Source organism: Camelus bactrianus, chromosome 20 (assembly GCF_048773025.1).
Source record: "Camelus bactrianus isolate YW-2024 breed Bactrian camel chromosome 20, ASM4877302v1, whole genome shotgun sequence".
NCBI classification, from domain to species: Eukaryota; Metazoa; Chordata; class Mammalia; order Artiodactyla; family Camelidae; genus Camelus; species Camelus bactrianus.
This window is the reverse complement of record NC_133558.1, coordinates 39,413,925-39,426,035: the sequence shown is the minus strand read 5'-3', so window position 1 is coordinate 39,426,035 and position 12,111 is coordinate 39,413,925. Positions and strand designations below refer to the sequence as shown.

At 36.6% G+C, this 12,111-nt stretch overlaps 1 protein-coding gene across 3 annotated transcripts in view; it reads right to left on the bottom strand.

Moving 5' to 3' along the window:
- KHDRBS2 (KH RNA binding domain containing, signal transduction associated 2) overlaps positions 1-12,111 on the bottom strand; it is a 644,953-nt gene that overhangs the window by 93,082 nt on the left and 539,760 nt on the right. For all 3 annotated transcript variants that reach the window (XM_074348987.1, XM_074348989.1, XM_074348988.1), the window contains exon 15: positions 1,505-1,599. The gene's annotated coding sequence lies outside the window, so the exon portion shown is untranslated. The remainder of the gene's footprint in view (positions 1-1,504; positions 1,600-12,111) is intronic.

Below are 12,111 nucleotides of genomic sequence, written 5' to 3'. Positions count from 1 at the left end.
TCTGCTTGTGTGGTAAGAACCTCAGTGTGGATACAAGTTAACTTTAGAGATCTTTGCTCAGCAGGCAAGTAGTGAACACTTTTTTCTGTGTCAGGCCTTGGAATGCTAAATTACTTTTCTTCAGCAAAATCATTTAAATGCCTAGATTCACAGTGTAAACGTCGCTGCAGTTATTTTTGAGAGTATGATCTTTGTCTTCACAATTCTGCAACATCGGTTGCAGCTTTCCACTTCACGGATTCCAGAGAAATGGGACATACTAGCCAATCAGCTCTACCAAGAAGTGTCAAGTCTACTATGAGAAAACAATTTCAGCAATTTACGAGGGCAAACAGAGACAGGCTACAGAGTGCATTCCTTCAGTGGATTTTCCTCTCTCATCCCATGTTGGAAAATACATCTCTCACAAACATATTCTCCAATTGCTGCCAAATTATATCCTTAACGGAGTCCCAGACCAACAAACGACTCTCTCATTTGCCTAAATCGCTCTTCCCAGAGCTGCCATGTTAACATTTTCCAAATGATACTTACTTCACTTCACCGACATGTCCAAGAGGCATCCCCACAAAATGGACAACATTCCCTTTGTCTTATATTCAAGGACCTCAGAACCTGATCGCTTTCACTCCACCAGCTTTCCTCCACTGACCATCTCCTGATCACCACATGCTACATGACTCTTGAACATAATTTATACTTCTCCTCTTGCCTTTCCAGCTCCAGCTTAGCCATTTTCTCTTTCTCTTCTCTGTTCCTGAAGTACAGTCCTCTTCTCCACTTACTCCTATCAGTCCCCTGCTCCTCTGTGGACTTCCCTTGGTTTCCCCAACTAGAAGTTATCTTTATTAGCAAAATACACAGAAGACTGTCCATCTAATACATTGGTTCAAAACTACAGGTGATTTTTCACTCAGGAAATTTGGCAATATCTGGAGATATTTTTGGTTGTCACAACTGGGGAGATAATATTGGCACTTGGTAGATGTCAGGGACGCTGCTAAATACCCCACAGTATATAGGATGGCTCCCACCACTGGATCAGATACAAAATGTCAATACTGCTATTGTTAAAAAACCTCTAACTTAATCCAATTTGATGCTTCTGTTCTAATCCTGCTTGTAGTTTTACTTCTATATGTATACGTTTCATTATCTGTACTAGAATTTAAGTTTCTGGAATATTAAGACCACATCTTTTTTTTTTTTTTTTTGGCTTAAAGTTTTTTTTCTTTTTATTGAAGTACAGTCAGTCTACACTGTTGTGTCAGTTTCTGGTGTACAGCACAATGTCATACCCAGATACACACACATTCATTTTCATATTCTTTTTCACCATAAGCTACTATAAGATACCAAGACCACATCTTATACACAATTGTATTCCCTCAAAAGTCTAGCACAAAGTCTGGTATATGTAGACACTCAAAAGTATTTAAACATCTGTGTGATATGGAACACCTGGATCCCCATTAGAACAAGTACGCAAAAATAAAGTACTTACCAAACTGCATTGTTTGATGTATACTTTCTTTAAAGGCTTTGATATTTCAGCTGTCATGCGATGATCTTTTAATGATGAAAATCAATTGCATTAGGCTGGTAAAGAGAGAATTTATGGGTCAATAATACATTTATTGTTGATAGGCATATTGCAAACTGTATTTTCATAGCAGATGAAAAGTGTAGCACGTGAGGTTTGCAGGGCTAGTGTGTGTGTGTGCATATATTTTAAAAATATATGATATGTATATATATTTAATAGAGTCATCATATCTCTCCTATGGTAAATGTGTTGAGTCGTGATTACTTTGCTTTATGAAGATCTCTCAGCTGCTGGGTAGTGTGTTGGTTGGTTAAATCAGTGCCAATTTGTCCGTGTTTCTCTAAGTGGAGCATCTAATTATTGGGCAAAATAAAACATTAGATAATTTTGCCACTTGCTATAAATATTTGAAGATGATTGCTGTTGGAATACATAAACAGTTAAGTTTTCTTATGAAGTGAGCAGATGCATTTTGCTTACTAATAGAATTTTTATGTTTACAACATAGCCAAAACTCTGCTAGAAATGGAAAACTGAATGGAGCTAATGGCTCCCTGCTCTGAGGACAGTGTTCAAAGCTATTTAGTCTACCATTCAAGGTCCTTCCAAATCCGCCCCTACTTACCAGAATCTCTCTCACAAGTGTCCTTCTTCAGTTGAGTTATTTCACTGATAATCTCTTGAGTATATCTCTTCCTCCCCTCCCCTCTAAGGTTTGTGCTCTTTTGTCTGCCCCCCATTTTTTTTCATTATAGAATGCACTCTGTCTCTTTACCCTCTTCTCACCCAACTGCCTCTTGAATTGTTGGCCACTTAAAACCATCCATCACACATGCCGGCTTCTCCAAAATGACTCCCTTCATCTTCTAAACCATGCTTCTGCCTTTAGCGATGTGCAGACCTTGTTTGGATACTGATTTGAACAAACTAACTAAGGAATATCTCTGACGTAGTTGGAGAAATGTGTATGTGGAACGGGAAGAAGACGACACTGAGGGTCTATAGTATGACAAAAGCATGCTCATTATGGCAGAAGAGTTCTCACTGGTTAGACATGCACCCTGAATTAGTCACCAATGGTGTGTTTGATATTTGATTTAAAATATTCCAATCAAAAGTATGAGAGAGAATAAGAAAGTTGTCAAAATTTGGCAAGACACTGATAATTACTGAAGCATACTGAAGGATATGTAATGTTCATTATACATATTATATAGAAAGATATTTAATGTATGTGTTTTTTTAACAAAAAAGTTTAAATACATATAAAGAGCAATAGGGGAAGTAACTTTAGCTATTCTTACAATAGGAAAGTAAGCTTTCAGTGACTTAACATAATAACTGTAAGAGACTATGCAAGTGGATAAAATTTTATTTTACGGTGTTAAACTCAACACTTAGAATCAATTCAACATGTAAGAATATTACTTTAGTTGCACAATGTCCTCCCCCTTGTATGTCACAGAAGACTGGCGGGTGCTCAGTGACTCTAGCTTTTCCCCCTTCTCTAAGGACCCATTTTTTATTGTTCATAACCGTCTGGCTTGAAGGAAGTTAGAGTCTACACAACAGCCAGCCACTGACCCAAAATATCTTACTCTCTTGTCCTGAGAATGACCAACAACTCTGTGAAAAACGAAGAGTGTATTTTTTTCTTTGCTAGCGGAAGTGGACCCACTCATTCTTAATGTCATAAAAGAGAAATTATGTGTAGAAAACTTCCCTTTAATAGACATTAGCAGGGATTAGGTAAGGGGATATAGAAATTGTGGGCATGACTAAGTAGTAAGTACCAAAGAAAGATGGCAATCAAAGACAGGAAAAGATGGATTGGTGGCTTGAACACTAGACCTAGTCATCATCAAGTCTTCTTATGTTTTTTGTCTTTCCAATCTTTGTTGCCATTTTCCTAAACAATCTCCTTCACTCCTTCAAAACCTCTAACCTTGGTTATCTCCATTAACATGCCCACCCCCCCCACAAAAGCCCCAGACCTAGTTATATTCTCGTGCTCGTTAAAGCAGCACAGCCACCAAAGAAGCCCCCCCACCGACAGAGGCGCCCTTTCGCTTCCCTGCGGGTTCCTCCGGCAGCCTTCACGTTGGCCTTTTTCTTCTACTTTTTTTCTTTCTCCAATGAGCAAGATCAGGAGCCTCCAGACTAGGCTTCCTAAAACACGGCCCTTACCCACCACTCCCATGCTCAATGGCTCACTGTCTCCTCTCCAGTAAAGCCCGTTCTCGGTCACTCAGCATTTTAGGCGTGATAGGTCTGTCTGGAGTCTACATTCTAATCACGACTTTTTGTAAGCGCTTGCAGGCATAAATCAACGGAAGTAATCGCACATCCCTGAAAATATCCTATACTTTTGGGTCTCCATTCTTTTATCTTATTACTTTAAAACATCTCTTTTCATACATGTCTACTTGGGACCCCCCCGACCCCAGTTCCTTTTTCGTCATCCTTCAGCACAAGTCTTTCCTGGTCCTTGTTAGAGGCACCTTCTTCTCTGTAAGGTTCTGCCACGCTTCATGTGTGTCTTTCTTGGAATATTTCTTCTCACCGGCATTATAACCTGGCATGAGCTTTATTTACCCACTCAATCATAAGCTTTTGAGAACACAGCTTATCCATTTCATCTTTGTACCCCTAATCTTTGGCACAATGGCCTGTGCTTAGGATGTGTATAGTAAATACTGGTAAAAGGACTGGGAGAGAGAACACTAAACGTTCCATGAAAAGACCATGAGAGAGCAAGGCAAAACAATGCTTTCACAAACTTTAAAAATTATGATGTTCAAGTTCTAGTCATTAAATAAATGATTAACATTTAATCAGGCATTAAGTTAGTGCATTCTTTGCCCTGTCATGTTGAATCCTCTCAATTCAATAACTTCCTAGATGAGGAAAATCAAACTTAATGAGATTCAGTAACTTGTTTGTACATATTCTCTCTGGTTCAAATTCAGCTTTGCTTGAAGTCAAACCTTGCCACTTTTCTGTTATTAAATGTGTCTGGTAAACCCTAGAGTTCGTAAGACACAACTCAAAGGGCACCTTAAGAGACTTTAAAAAAAAGAGACTCAAACAGATGGTATTCCGCTTCCCCATCCCCTACTTCAATGTCAGAAGCTTCTCTTGTTTTTTTGCAGTGAAGGTTTTTATATTTTATTTTTTACCAACAAGGTGCGACACTCACTTTCCTATTTTCATTATTTACTTTATCATCTATTATCCTACACCCAAGGATTTCACATATTTAATTTGCTAGGAGGTATTAAACATATAACCCTCGCTTAATGTCGCAAGTTGTATTCACTCCCCCAAAGTAGGCACGTCCTGAGCCTATGTGCATATTCAACTCCATCACACTCTAACACGTGTGTTCTAATTCACTTTCGTAGCTGTTCTCAGAACCAATTTCTAAGTAAATTTCATATGAAAATCAATTTCATTGCTTGATAGTCTCAATTTCAACTTGCTACAAAGTGTTTTGGTTCTTTCCAGAAATTCTCCAACCCTGACAAGACGAGACCATTGTGAAGATACTCAAAAAAAAAATGCAGTTCTTATTCACTTATTTTAATTGAGATATAATTGACATAGGACATATCGGTGTCAGGTGAACAACACAGTGTTCAAAATCTGTATATATTGCAGAATGATCAACAACATGATGACTGTAGTTGATAATACTGTGTTGCATATTTGAAATTTGCCAAGGGAGTAGATCTTAAAAGTTCTCATCATAAGAAAAAAAATTGTAGCTATGTAAAATGTAGTTCTTTGAACTTTAAACTTTAAAGCCAACTCCAAAAAGAAATTTTAAAAATTATTTGGGTGATGCATAGCTCCTCGCTGGTGGCCACTTAAAAGAGAGCTCATTTGAATATATAAATCCTGATGTAGATTTGCATTCTGATATGTATATATGCACATATATATGTATATGTATTTGAAATATATATAATATTTTTTAAAATTCATATTTTTCTAATTACAGTTTATGTCATAAGTGTCAACTAACTATTGTATATCAGAAGCTTCAGAAAGATTTGAAAAAGGAAATTTCTTATGGGGATAAGGGAAACAGGAAAATTTCCATGAAGGAAATGTGATATTTGAGTAGTCTGTGGATAACCTTAGGATATTCCAAAGTTAAAATTTTCCTGGAATGCTGTCCCCACAAGATGCTGTCATATGCAGAAGGGAGGGTCATGGTCAAAAGCGTTGGAAAAACTGCATTCCCTCTTGGAGACGTAAGGAAACTTAATGGTATATCAAAGATTCAGAAACATTTGTCAGGAAAAAAAGGTTTAACTTTATATTTCCATAATAAACACATTCATTTAATAACATAGCACTCTTATTTTCTTATATCATCTTTGATAACCCTCCAATTCCCCATGAGAGCAGAACTGAGTTATTTAAGCTAATGGTTATGATCTTTCTTCCAATGAGCACACACACTTTTGGGCCTGGAACAAATTCCTGTCTTCTTATTCAGTTTAATATTTAGAAGTTGTATGATTATGGAAAGTTGTTTAGTGTCTCTGAGCCGCAGTCTCCTTATTTCTAAAATAGGGATCGTGTAATATAAAGTCACGAGGTTTTGAGACGACTCACTAAGTCAGTGCAGGCAAAGTGACTGGAGCCACGTGCAGCCATTCAATAACGGTGTGACACTGGACAATTCCTTTAGACCAGCTAGAAAACATTAATAATTCCACACGGTGGCAATCTTTCCTATTGAAAGCCTCCAGTTACGGGAAAGTTATGTAAATGAGTACACAGAGCTGTAAACAGAGGTATTTTTCCTGCAATGCACACTGAAGAATCTTCCAGAGCATCAAATGCCTGGAAACAGTCTGTGTGCAGAGCCGGTCCAGATCGCACACAGTGTCCATGCCTCAGAGGGTGAGCCTCCTTTTTCTCTTTTTCATGGGTTAAAAAATACACGAACTTCTTCTCACCTCTAGAGAATCATTTATTACACAAGAAAACCAAAACTTTATATGAGCATTATTTTGCGTATGCAAAAAGTACAGCCTTTGAGAATTATAGAGAGGATGACACAATAAGTACTCTTGACTTGTCCCTTATTAAGAAGATAACCATTGTTTCCTCGGATTTATAAAGTGACGAAGAACTGGGCCTTTGTGATTTGCTATTCCCATATATTCAGAAAAGTCCCTGAGCTGCCTTGGCAACCATAATTCCTCCTTCACCCTCCAGAAAAACACATTTCATTCACCTATGAAGCCAAAAAGATTCATTAGGTATTTGGACACTTTTAATCTAATTTTTATCAGGAAAAACAAGTAGAAAATGAGTATTTAAATGTACAACCTCTGTTGCTCTTACAACCTCTCTTTTGGATCTAAGGATAAAATGAGACTACTGAGAAATGATCGTGCAAGCGTTCTGCAAATGGTAAATTGTTATGAAAAAATGATTATTGATAGCAATAATAACAAATTAGCGTCTGGGGCTTTTCCCACTTAAGTCTACTATTTTACTTGTTTTATACCTCGAAGGGGGACTTAACCTCAGTATTTCCACAAATAGACGTCAGTAAGTCAATAAAACATAATACTCATGCAAGTCAGTATGTAACTACCTGCTGTTTCCTATAATCATAGATCATTACATAACATAAACCCAGAATTCTGAAAGATTTGATAACCATTGTTTCCTGCCGCAGAAGTGAATTCAGTTCAGTTGTTAGTTGTGGCACACAGGGTTTTTAAAAATCAGCTCTAATATACAATGATTCAATTTTAGATTTTGAAATCAGGGTGTTTCTCACAATCGCTATCCAAACATTGCTGATTATTTATATTTTATGCTGAAAATCTTTCATTCATTTTGCTTCACGGTTAAAGAAATAGAGGAGGTTCTATGATCACATGTCTGGAGACCTTTCGTGGATGTAGGTTTGTATTACTTGATTGGCCTCCATGATCTTTTATACAGTCTATTTATGTTTTTTTTTTTTTTCAGATTCCATTGTATATTATTACAAGATATTGAATATACTTCCCTGTGCTGTACAGTAGGTCCTTGTTGCTTATATAGTTTACATATAGTAATGTGTCTATGTTAATTCCTAACTCCTAATTCATCTCTTCTCCCACCTCTTTCCCCTTTAGTAAAATTTAGTTTGTTTTCTATGTCTGTGAGTCTATTTCTGGTTTGTAAATAAGTTCATTTTCTATCATTTTTTGATGCCACATGTAAGTGATATCATAAGAAAATTGTCTTTTTGTGGTTCACTTACTTCACTTAATATGATAATCACCAGGGCCATCCACGTTGCTGCCAATGGCATTATTTCATTATTTTTTATGGCTGAGTAATATTCCATTATATATTATATAATAAAGGAATATATATACCAAATCTTCTTTATCCATTCATCTCTCAGTGAACATTTAGGTTGTTTCCATGCCTTGACTATTGTAAATAGTGCTGCTACAAACATTACAGTGCATGTAACTTTTTGAATTTGAGTTTTCTCCAATATTTGTCCAGGAGTGGGATTGCTGGATCATATGGCAACTCTATCTTTAGTTTTTTAAGGGACATCCATACTGTTCTCCATAGTGGCTGGATCAATTTACATAACCTTCAGCAGGATAGGATGGTTCCCTTTTCTCCATGCCCTCTCCAGCATTTACTATTTGTAGATTCTTTAATGATGGTCATTTTAACTGATGTGAGGTGATACTTCATTGTAGTTTTGATTTGCGTTTCTCTGATAATTAGTGATGTTGAGCATCTTTTCATGTGCCTTCTGGTCATCTGTATGTCTTCTTTGGAGAAATGTCTATTTAGGTCTTCTGCCTATTTTTTTATTGGGTTGGGTTTTTTTGATATTAAGCTGTATGAGCTCTTGGTATATTTTGGAAATTAATCTCTTTCAGTCTCAACATTTGCAAATATAGTCTCCTATTCCACAGGTCTTTTTGTTTTGTTTATGGTTTCCTTTGCTGCACAATAGGTTTTAAGTTTAATTAGGCCCCATTGGCTTATTTTTGCTTTTATTTCCATTACTCTAGGAGACAGATCAAAAAAAAAATATTGCTGCAATTTATGTCAAAGAATGTTCTGCCTAGGTTTTCCTCCAGGAGTTTTAGCGTATCTGGTCTTACGTTTAGGTCTTTAATCCATTTTGAGGGGGTTTTGTATATAGTGTTAGAAAACATTCTAATTTTATTCTTTTACATGTAGCTGTCCAGTTTCCCAGCACCACTTGTTGAAGAGGCTGTCTTTTCTCCAGTGTATATTCTTACCTCTTTGTTGTAGATTAATTGACCATAAGTATATAAGTTTATTTCTGGACTTTCTATTCTGTTTCATTGATCTCTGTGTCTGTCTCTGTGCCAGTACCATACTATTTTGATTCCTGTAGCTTTGTAATATATTCTGAAGTCAGGGAGCATAATTCCTCGAGCTCTCTTCTTTCTCAAGATTGATTTGGCTATTCAAGGTCTTTTGTATTTCCATACAAATTAAAAAAAAAATTTCTTCTAGTTCTGTGAAAAATGCCATTGGTAATTTGAAGGGGATTGCATTGAATCTGTATATTGCAGAAGATAGTATGGCCATTTTAATAATATTGTTTCTTCCAATCCAAGAACACTGTACATCTTTCCATCTGTTTGTGTTGTCCTCAATTCCTTTCATCAGTGTCTTATCATTTTTGCATTATAGGTGTTTTGCTTCCTTAGGTAGGTTTATTCCTAGCTATTTTACTCTTTTTGATGCAATGGCAAATGGGATTATTTTCTTAATTTCTTTATCTGATATGCTGTTGATAATGTGTAAATACAACAGATTTCTGTATATTCGTTTTTATCTTTCAACTTTATCAAATTCACCCATGGGCTACAGTAATATTCTGGTAGGGTTTCTTGTAATGCCTGGTAGCAATTTTATACACATACAGGGATGACTTTACCAAAATCTCATAAATGCAAAACAAACATCTGTAATAGATACACACACAGTAATGAAAAGGAATTGAGATATAACGCTAAATATAGTCACCAAATACAAGAGGAGAGAGCAAAAAAAAAAAAAAAAAAAAAAGAAAAGGAAAAGAAAAAAAAGACCTACAAAACCAAATCTGAAACAATTAATGAAATGGCAATAAGAACATATATATCAAAAATTACCTTAAATGTAAATGGAATAAATGCTCCAACCAAAAGACACAGACTGGCTGAATGGGTACAAAAACAAGGCCCATATATTTGATGCCTACAAGAGACTCATCTCAGATCTAGAGACACACACAGACCAAAAGTGAGGGGATAAAAAAAAGGGTACTACACACCAATGGAAATCAAAAGAAAGCCAGAGTAGCAATACTTATATCAGACAAATCAGACTTTAAAATAAGGACTGTTACAGGAGACAAAGAAGGGCACTACGTAATGACCAAGGGATCAATCCAAGAGGCAGACAGAACAATTGTAACTATATATGCACCCAACACAGGACCACCTCCATATGTAAGGCAAATGTTAACAGACGTAACAGGAGGAATTGGCAGTAACACAATAATACTGGGGTGGGGACTTTAATACCTCATTTGCATCAGTGGACAGATCATCCAGACAGAAGATCAGTAAGTAAACATGAGCCTTAAAGACACATTAGACTAGATGGACTTCACTGATATTTATAGAGTGTTCCCTCTGAAAGCAGCAGAATAAGATTCTTTTCAAGGGCACTGGGGACACTCTCCAGGAGAGATCACATGCTGGGCCACAAATCAATTCTCAGTAAATTTAAGAAAATTGAAATTATATTCACCATCTTTTCTGACCACAACGCTATGAGACTTGAAATCAACTAGAAGAAAAAAAAACTGTCAAACCCCCCACAAACACGTGGAGCCTAACCAATATGCTACTAAACAACCAATGGACCACTGAAGACATCAAAGAAGAAATAAAAATATACCTACTGACAAATCAAAACAAAACCATGAGCATCCAAAACCCATGGGACACAGCAAAAGCCATTCTAAGAGGGAAGTTTACAGCAATAAAAGCTTACCTTGGTCACACAAAAAAATCTCAGATGAACAACCTAACCTTACACTTAAAGCAACTAGAGAAAGAAAACCAAACAAAACTCAAAGTTAGTAGAAGGAAGGAAATCAGAAAGAACAGAGCAGAAATGAATGAAACAGAGACTAAAAATAAACAATAGAAAAGATCAATGAAACTAAAAACTGGTTCTTTGAAAGGATAAACAAAATTGATAAACCGTTAGCCAGACTCATCAAGAAAAAGTAGGAGAGGGTCCAAATTAATAAAATCAGAAGTGAAAAAGGAGAAGTTACAACCAACACCACAGAAATACAAAGGCGCATAAGAGGCTACTTAACTATACACCAGCCGAATGGACAACCTAGAAGTAACGGGCAAACTCTCAGGAAGGCAGAACGTCCCAGGGCTGAATGAGGAAGAAAGAGAAGATAAGAACAGACCACTCACCAGTACTGAAATCGCATCAGTCCTTTAAAAACCCCCAGCAAACAGACATCCAGGACCTGGTGGCTTCACAAGGGAATTCTACTGCACACTCAGAGAGGAGTTGACACCTATCCTTCTGAAACTATTCCAAAAGAATCCCTGAGGAAGGAACACTTCCTCATTCTATGAGGCCACCGTCACACTGATACCAAAACCAGAGGAAGATAACACACAAAAATTACAGGCCAATATCACTGATGAACATAGACGAAAAAATCCTCATCGAAATACTAGCAAACTGAACCCCGCAGTACCCTAAGAGGATCATATGCCACGATCAGGTGGGATTGGGCCCCAGGATGCAAGGGCTTTTCAATACCCGCAAATCAATCAATTAAGCACATTAACAAATTGAATAATTTAAACCATGTAATCATCTCAATAGATGCAGAAAGAGCTTTTAATAAAATTCAACATCCTTTATGATAAAAAAAAAATTCTCCAGAAAGTGGGCATAGAGGGAACTTACCTCAACATCATAGAGGTCATGTAAGACAAACCCACAGCTAAATACAATTCTAGCTGAACAAAATTAAAAACTTATTTTCCCCAAATATAAAATCACTAAATTGATGTCTGAAGGGAAAATATAACATGGTGAAATCTTTAAACTACACCACTATTCACCACAGGGTTTATGATTTACCGTGACCTACTCCACCATTTTGGCAAAAGGATGTAGTTTTTAAAACAGTTTATAAACTTACTGTAGCAAAGACTGTGTACATCATGCATTTGCACTTTTTATACGGAAGAATGAAACAGTACAGTCAAGTCTATTGCATATACTAAGAACAGTACAAATCTGTCACAATTAAACTTTGTGCAGAAGGTGATGTGTGTATTAAAAACGTAGAAATGTTATGCGTGTATGTACACAATGCCAAGACTGTGGCAGCAAACTCTATGTACACAACAATATACTCTACTATGTTAAATTTTTAGCATATCTGTGTCCATCTGAATGGTGAAAAGCTGAAAACATTTTCTCTAAGATCTGGAACAAGACAAGGA